This window comes from Pogoniulus pusillus, chromosome 9, assembly GCF_015220805.1.
Source record: "Pogoniulus pusillus isolate bPogPus1 chromosome 9, bPogPus1.pri, whole genome shotgun sequence".
Classification (NCBI taxonomy): domain Eukaryota; kingdom Metazoa; phylum Chordata; class Aves; order Piciformes; family Lybiidae; genus Pogoniulus; species Pogoniulus pusillus.
This window is the reverse complement of record NC_087272.1, coordinates 36565632-36572788: the sequence shown is the minus strand read 5'-3', so window position 1 is coordinate 36572788 and position 7157 is coordinate 36565632. Positions and strand designations below refer to the sequence as shown.

The window sequence follows — 7157 nt, the reverse complement described above, 5'->3', positions numbered from 1 at the left end:
ATAGTCACCATTCTGCTCTGGAATGTCTCTATTGTCACCATTCTGCTCTGGAATGTCTCTATAGTCACCATTCTGCTCTGGAATGTCTCTACAGTCACCATTCTGCTCTGGAAAGTCTCTACAGTCACCATTCTGCTCTGGAATGTCTCTACAGTCATCATTCTGCTCTGGAATATCTCTATAGTCACCATTCTGCTCTGGAATGTCTCTACAGTCACCATTCTGCTCTGGAAAGTCTCTACAGTCACCATTCTGCTCTGGAATATCTCTACAGTCATCATTCTGCTCTGGAATATCTCTATAGTCACCATTCTGCTCTGGAACATCTCTATAGTCACCACTCTGCTCTGGAATGTCTCTACAGTCACCATTCTGCTCTGGAATAGCTCTACAGTCACCATTCTGCTCTGGAATGTCTCTATTGTCACCATTCTGCTCTGGAATAGCTCTATAGTCACCATTCTGCTCTGGAATATCTCTATAGTCACCATTCTGCTCTGGAATGTCTCTACAGTCACCATTCTGCTCTGGAATAGCTCTACAGTCACCACTCTGCTCTGGAATATCTCTATAGTCACCATTCTGCTCTGGAATGTCTCTACAGTCACCATTCTGCTCTGGAATGTCTCTACAGTCACCATTCTGCTCTGGAATGTCTCTATTGTCACCATTCTGCTCTGGAATAGCTCTATAGTCACCATTCTGCTCTGGAATGTCTCTATAGTCACCATTCTGCTCTGGAACATCTCTATAGTCACCACTCTGCTCTGGAATGTCTCTACAGTCACCATTCTGCTCTGGAATGTCTCTACAGTCACCATTCTGCTCTGGAATGTCTCTACAGTCACCATTCTGCTCTGGAATAGCTCTATAGTCACCATTCTGCTCTGGAATATCTCTACAGTCACCATTCTGCTCTGGAATAGCTCTATAGTCACCATTCTGCTCTGGAATGTCTCTACAGTCACCATTCTGCTCTGGAATTCACTCCGTGCTGGATCAAGAACTGGCTGGATGGCAGAGCTCAGAGAGTGGTGGTGAATGGTGCCACATCCAGTTGGCAGCCAGTCACAAGTGGTGTTCCCCAAGGATCAGTGCTGGGCCCAGTCCTGTTCAATATCTTTATTGATGATCTGGATGAGGGCATTGAGTCCAGCATCAGTAAGTTTGCAGATGACACCAAGCTAGGAGCAGGTGTTGATCTGTTGGAAGGTAGGAGAGCCCTGCAGAGGGACCTGGCCAGGCTGGATGGGTGGGCAGAGGCCAATGGGATGAGATTTAACAAGGCCAAGTGCAGGGTTCTGCACTTCAGCCACAACAACCCCAAGCAGTGCTATAGGCTGGGGACTGAGTGGCTGGAGAGCAGCCAGGAGGAAAGGGACCTGGGGTACTGACAGATAGTAAGCTGAAGATGAGCCAGCAGTGTGCCCAGGTGGCCAAGAGAGCCAATGGCATCCTGGCCTGCATCAGGAGCAGTGTGGCCAGTAGGACAAGGGAGGTTATTCTGCCCTGTACTCAGCACTGGTCAGGCCACACCTTGAGTGCTGTGTCCAGTTTTGGGCCCCTCAATTCAAGAAAGATGTTGAGGTGCTGGAACATGTCCAGAGAAGGGCAACAAAGCTGGTGAGGGGCCTGGAGCACAAATCCTATGAGGAGAGGTTGAGGGAACTGGGCCTGTTTAGCCTGGAGAAGAGGAGGCTCAGAGGTGATCTTATTACTGTCTACAACTACCTGAAGGGGCATTGTAGCCAGGTGGGGTTGGCCTCTTCTCCCAGGTAACCAGCAATAGAACAAGGGGACAGAGTCTCAAGTTGTGCCAGGGTAGGTATAGGCTGGATGTTAGGAAGAAGTTCTTCACAGAGAGAGTGATTGGCATTGGAATGGGCTGCCCAGGGAGGTGGTGGAGTCACTGTCCCTGGGGGTCTTCAAGCAAAGCCTGGATGAGGCACTTAGTGCCATGGTCTGGTTGGCTGGCTAGGGCTGGGTGCTAGGTTAGACTGGATGATCTTGGAGGTCTCTTCCAACCTGGTTGATTCTATGATTGTATTTACATGACTGTAGAGATCCAGCTCTGTGTGTTAACTTTGTGAGCTGAGTTTGCTGAGTGACAAAACAGCAGAGTGGATGGTGGATGAGTGTGCAGTCAGCCCGGAATCGTTCCTGCCTAGCAGATGTATTCTGGGGAAACCCTTTTTGGTATGAAAGATTGTGATGGTTTCAGTGTTACTTGACCCCCCTACACTTAAGAAAATCACCCACACTAGACTCAGAAAATTAAGAATGAAGCTTTTTATTTACAGCTTAGCACAATACACAAGCAGGTATTTACAATCTATGCAGCTCCAGACAGAAATAGACAAGTTAAAAAAGTAATACAGAAACACAGCAGCCCTCCCAGAAACCTGAGTCCCCAGGAGGGGCTCCCAACCACCCTTCCACCTCCTTTCCACCCCTCTACCCTATCCCAGAGTTTGCCTTATGTTCAAGGTAAGTTTGGAGATTTGGCCAGGGGGGTTAGGGAGCAGAAGGATTAGTTACACACATAGCAGATTAGAGAAAGAAGGGAGGCATCCAGAGCCAGAGAGAGCAACTCTGTAATCTATGTTTGAGTTCTTGTTTTTATCCATCTCAGCAAGCCTGTGAGTGAAGCAGACATCATCACTGTTTCCTTTTCACAGCCTGTAATCTAATTATTCTCACCAAAATACTCCAGCTAGCCTCAGACTAGCACAATGATAAATATGCATGGTTTGGAAACAAAGCTAAGTAGAAGATAAAGGCTGAAATCTAAGCTATTACACTGGTACATGTAATACAGTCTCAAGCTGTGCCAGAGCAGGTCTAGGCTGGATGTTAGGAGGAAGTTGCTGCCAGAGAGGGTGATTGGCATTGGAATGGGCTGCCCAGGGAGGTGGTGGAGTCACCATCCCTGGAGGTGTTCAGGAGGGGACTGGATGGGGCACTTAGTGACATGGTCTGGTTGATTGGCTAGGGCTCGGTGCTAGGTTGGACTGGCTGAGCTTGGAGGTCTCTTCCAACCTGCTTGATTCTATTCTATGGTCTGGTTGATTGGCTAGGGCTGGGTGCTAGGTTAGACTGGATGATGTTGGAGGTCTCTTCCAACCTGGTTGATTCTATGATTCTAAGTGCATGTAGCCAGATCCAGAGAGCAACTCTTTTCTATATTTATGTTCTTGTTTTTGTACATCTCAGCAAGCCTCTGAGTGAAGCAGCCATCACCATTGTTTCCTTTTCACAGCTCATAATCCAATTCCTCTCACCAAAACACTCCAGCTAGCTTCAAACTAGCCCAGTGTGCTTAATACTCTTCGTCCAAACATGCTGGTGAATAAGCTGGTCCTCTGGATTCTCCCAGGTCTTGTTCTGTATTTCACTCCTACTCAGCTCCACCCTAAGCTCAGTTTCCATTCTGACCTTTCAGACTGATTTCCTTGCAGTGACCCTGGGAGAACCAACTTGTTACTCGTGGAAATCTCTTTGCTCTGAGTGTTCTCAGCACTGCATCATCAGATGGGAGAGTCCAGATCCACCTCAAGCATTACCTGATTGACACAGAAAGTGGATTTAGCTGGCAGCAAGCTGACATACAGCTGATATTGCCATCACTTTACTTATTCACCTTCTAATCCTTAGTGCAAGTCACTACTTCTAAACACTAAAACCAAGAAGGGTGAAGGTAAGTGGTTTACACAATGCCAACTCTCACCTTTGTAAATGAGTTTAAGTGGCTTTACAATCCACACCCAATCCACTTTTTAATCACTTCTACCAGAGCTTTACATTAATCTTTACATTCTGTCAGCCTAACTCAGGGTGGGAAAAGCAAGAGGTATAAATCCCCTCTGTTTCTCCTGGCATTGCCTCCAATGTGCACCTCTGTGGAGGTTGCCATGGAGACTCCAATTTAGGAACAACTGTATTTGAGGAGAATTTCCAGCCTGGGAGTATGTGGTAATACAGATAGAGAAATAAAAGTGGTGCCTGACCTTTAGATGGGAGCCAGGCAGGTCTGGCAGGCCAGGTTGGAAGTGGAGAGATGTTGCTTGCACAAATGCTCAATTAATATGTTTTGGTGAGTGTTATTCCTCTCCAGCATTTTGTTTACATCTGCAGCTGTTTAATGAAAGGAAATTTATGTTAGATGGTAACTCTTGCTGAGCAAATGACCAGAGTAGTGTCCAATATGCACTCTTCAAACCTTAAACTGAGCCCAGTGAGTGCTCTGCCCTCGTGAAGTTCAGTAAGGACAAGTGCAGGGTTCTGCATCTAGGCAGGAAGAACAGCAGGCACCAGTACAAGTTGGGGGCTGCCCTGCTGGAAAGCAGCTCCATGGAGAAGGGCCTTGGAGTGCTGGTGGGCAGCAAGTTCTGCGTGGGCCAGCAATGTGTCCTTGTGGCCAAGAGAGTCAGTGGCATCCTGGGGGGCATCAGGAGAAGTGTTCCCAGCAGGGCTAGGGAGGTTCTTCTCCCCTCTCTACTCTGCTGAGACCACACCTGGAATACTGTGTTCAGTTTTGGGCTCCCAAAATCAAGTAAGACAGAGACTTTCCAGAGAGAATCCAGTGGAGAGCCACGAGGATGACTGAGGGACTTGAGCATCTCCTTTGTGGAGGGAGACTGAGAGCCCTGAGGCTGGTGAGTCTGGAGAAGAGAAGGCTGAGAGTGGATCTTATCAATGTCTATCAGTATCTGAGGGGTGGGTGTCAAGTGGCTGGGGCCAAGCTCTTTCTGGTGGTCAGCAGCAGTAAGCCAAGGAGCAACAGCTACAAACTGGAGCAGAGGTTTCAGCTCAACATGAGGAGAAACTTCTTTCCAGTGAGGGTGACAGAGCCCTGGAGCAGGCTGCCCAGAGAGGTGATGGAGTCTCCTGCTCTGGAGGCTTTCGAAACCACCTGGATACTTTCCTGTGTGAACCAGCCTAGGGGATGCTGCCTTGGCAGAGAGGTTGGACCAGACGATCTCTGGAGGTCCCTTCCAACCTCTAAGATTGATAATTGACTAATGCAGTGCTCTGTAGAACTGACTTTGCAGCTGTTTGTCTCTTGATGATGCTCCCAAACCGTTTGCCTGTGTCTAGCTCTGTACCTAGAGCAGCAGTGCTGCATCTTGCTTCTAACCTTGCACTCACAGAAGACTCTGGCAAAACTGATTGACTGGAAGGATCCAAGCAACAAAAGGCAGAGGGTGAAAGCCTTCAGCATCCTAGCACAAGGAGCCAGCACTTGTTATATGTTCATAAAACTAGATTAGTGCTAAACCACTGCCTGAGAGGCAAACAGCTGACAGCAGGACTCCTAACAGCCTTCGCTTCACAAGAGCCATTTTGAGAGCAAGAGCTGTTTGCCAGAAGTCTTTGTGGTGGTTCTGTAGCAAAGATTTGCAGGGACACAGCTATCATTTTTTGTGGGCTTGCTTTAATGTTTTGCTTTGCAACTTAATGCCCTGAGAGTTTTGCTCCACTCGGTGGATGATTGACAGAGTTTTGGGTTAACAGCTGCTGTTTGCCAGAACTTTGCTATGTGGAGTGGGCCAAGAGTGAAAATGAGTTTAAACCCACCCTAAATAACAGAGAAGTTGCTTTTAAAACTGATGTTACTTTGCTGGTGTTGACTTCAGCCCAAGTTTGCCCTGCAAGAAGCAGGACCTAGGGAAGTACAGTCCAGGCAGCCTCAGCTCTGCCCCAGGCAGGTGATGGAGGAGCTCATTCAGGAGGTCGTCTTCAATCATGGGGAGGAAAGGAAGGTTGCTGGGAGAGGTCAGCATGGATCCACCAAGGGGAAATGATGCCTGATCATTCTGATAGCTTGTGTGAGGTCATGAGTGGCTGTGCAGATGAGGGGAGAGCAGGGGATGGTCTCTGCCCTGACTTCAGCAAGCTTTGCAGTGCTCTCTCCCATTACATCCTTGTAGGGAAGCTTAGGAGAGGTGGATTGAGTGGACAGTGAGGAGAATCAGTTGAGTGACAAAGCTCAGAGGGTTCAACCTGTGGCAAGCTGCATTCAGCAGCTCAGCAGAGTCAAATTGTCATCTCCTGCCTCCTGTATCTCACTGATGGAGTCCCACAGCAGAGCAGGAGCAGCAAGAGCTCAGCCTGCTGCTGGGGAGGGAGTGGTAGATGCTTTCTCCCACTGCTCTTGGCTAGCCTGGGGGCCAGTTCTGATTCTTCCATTCAAGACCTTTGAGCAGTGGATCAAAGGGTACATCATAAAATGCCCTTTGGTATCAATGATTCCCTCCACTAGCTTCAGTGTCTAGGGCACAAGTCTTGTGGGGAGCAGATGAGGAACCTGGGGTTGTTCAGCCTGGAGAAATGAAGGCTGAGGGGAGACCTGCTGGCTCTTAAAAGCTTCCCAAAAGGAGGCTGGAGCCAGCTGGGAGCCTGTCTTCACCTAAGGCACAAGTGAGAGGACAAGAGGAAACAGCCTCCAGTTGTGCTAGGGAAGGGTTAGGTTGGATACTTGGAGACACTTCTGGGGCATGGCCTGTGCAGGAGCTCTATTCTTGTTCCCAGGGGGATAAGAGTCAGTCTCTCTTCCAACCAAGCCAGGGCATCTGAGAACTGCAGCCATAATGGTATGAAATGAGACTGCTCAGTCCATGTGAAGATCAGTCCAGGCTGCAGCAGGAGCACACCTGGCTTGAGATAGCCATTTGTAACAGCCTCTGCCTGTCCAGCAGCTTCAGAGAGAGAAATCCTAAACCTCATCATAGTCATCTGCTGCCCTGCCCTAGCACAGCCAGGAGCTCACCTTGCACTGCACAAAGCAAGTTTCAGCTCAGTTACACAAGGCAGAGCTGCAGCCACTCTGACATGAGAGAGCACCGACGAGGCTTGAGCTTCCTTCTGTGTGGCTTGTTAGAAGGTCTCAGACTCCTGCTCCATGCTCCTCCAAACATCTCACAGACTTCTTCTTGTCCTTGTGGCAGCTTTACAAGGGAGCAGAGAGAAGCAGCTAAACACAGAGGAGCTCAGCCAGCACCAGTGAGTGGGGTCACAGTGATGATCAAGCTCCTACCCTACCTGACCGGGGGGCCAGCAGCAGGCCCCCCGGCCTTTAGATCCCCTCCACCATTCACCCAGTGCACACCATGGGCACTCACCGGGGATGATCCGAGGAGGATCCTCTGCCCAGATGG

General features: G+C 49.1%; 1 long non-coding RNA gene across 1 annotated transcript; it reads right to left on the bottom strand.

Annotated features, from left to right (window-relative positions):
- Positions 1–3023: 3023 nt before the first annotated feature.
- LOC135178512 (uncharacterized) lies at positions 3024–6907 on the bottom strand. Its single transcript, XR_010303578.1, has 3 exons — positions 6770–6907; positions 4008–4134; positions 3024–3563 (listed from the first exon to the last, which is right to left on the bottom strand). It is a non-coding gene; the product is annotated as an uncharacterized LOC135178512 (long non-coding RNA).
- Positions 6908–7157: the final 250 nt, after the last annotated feature.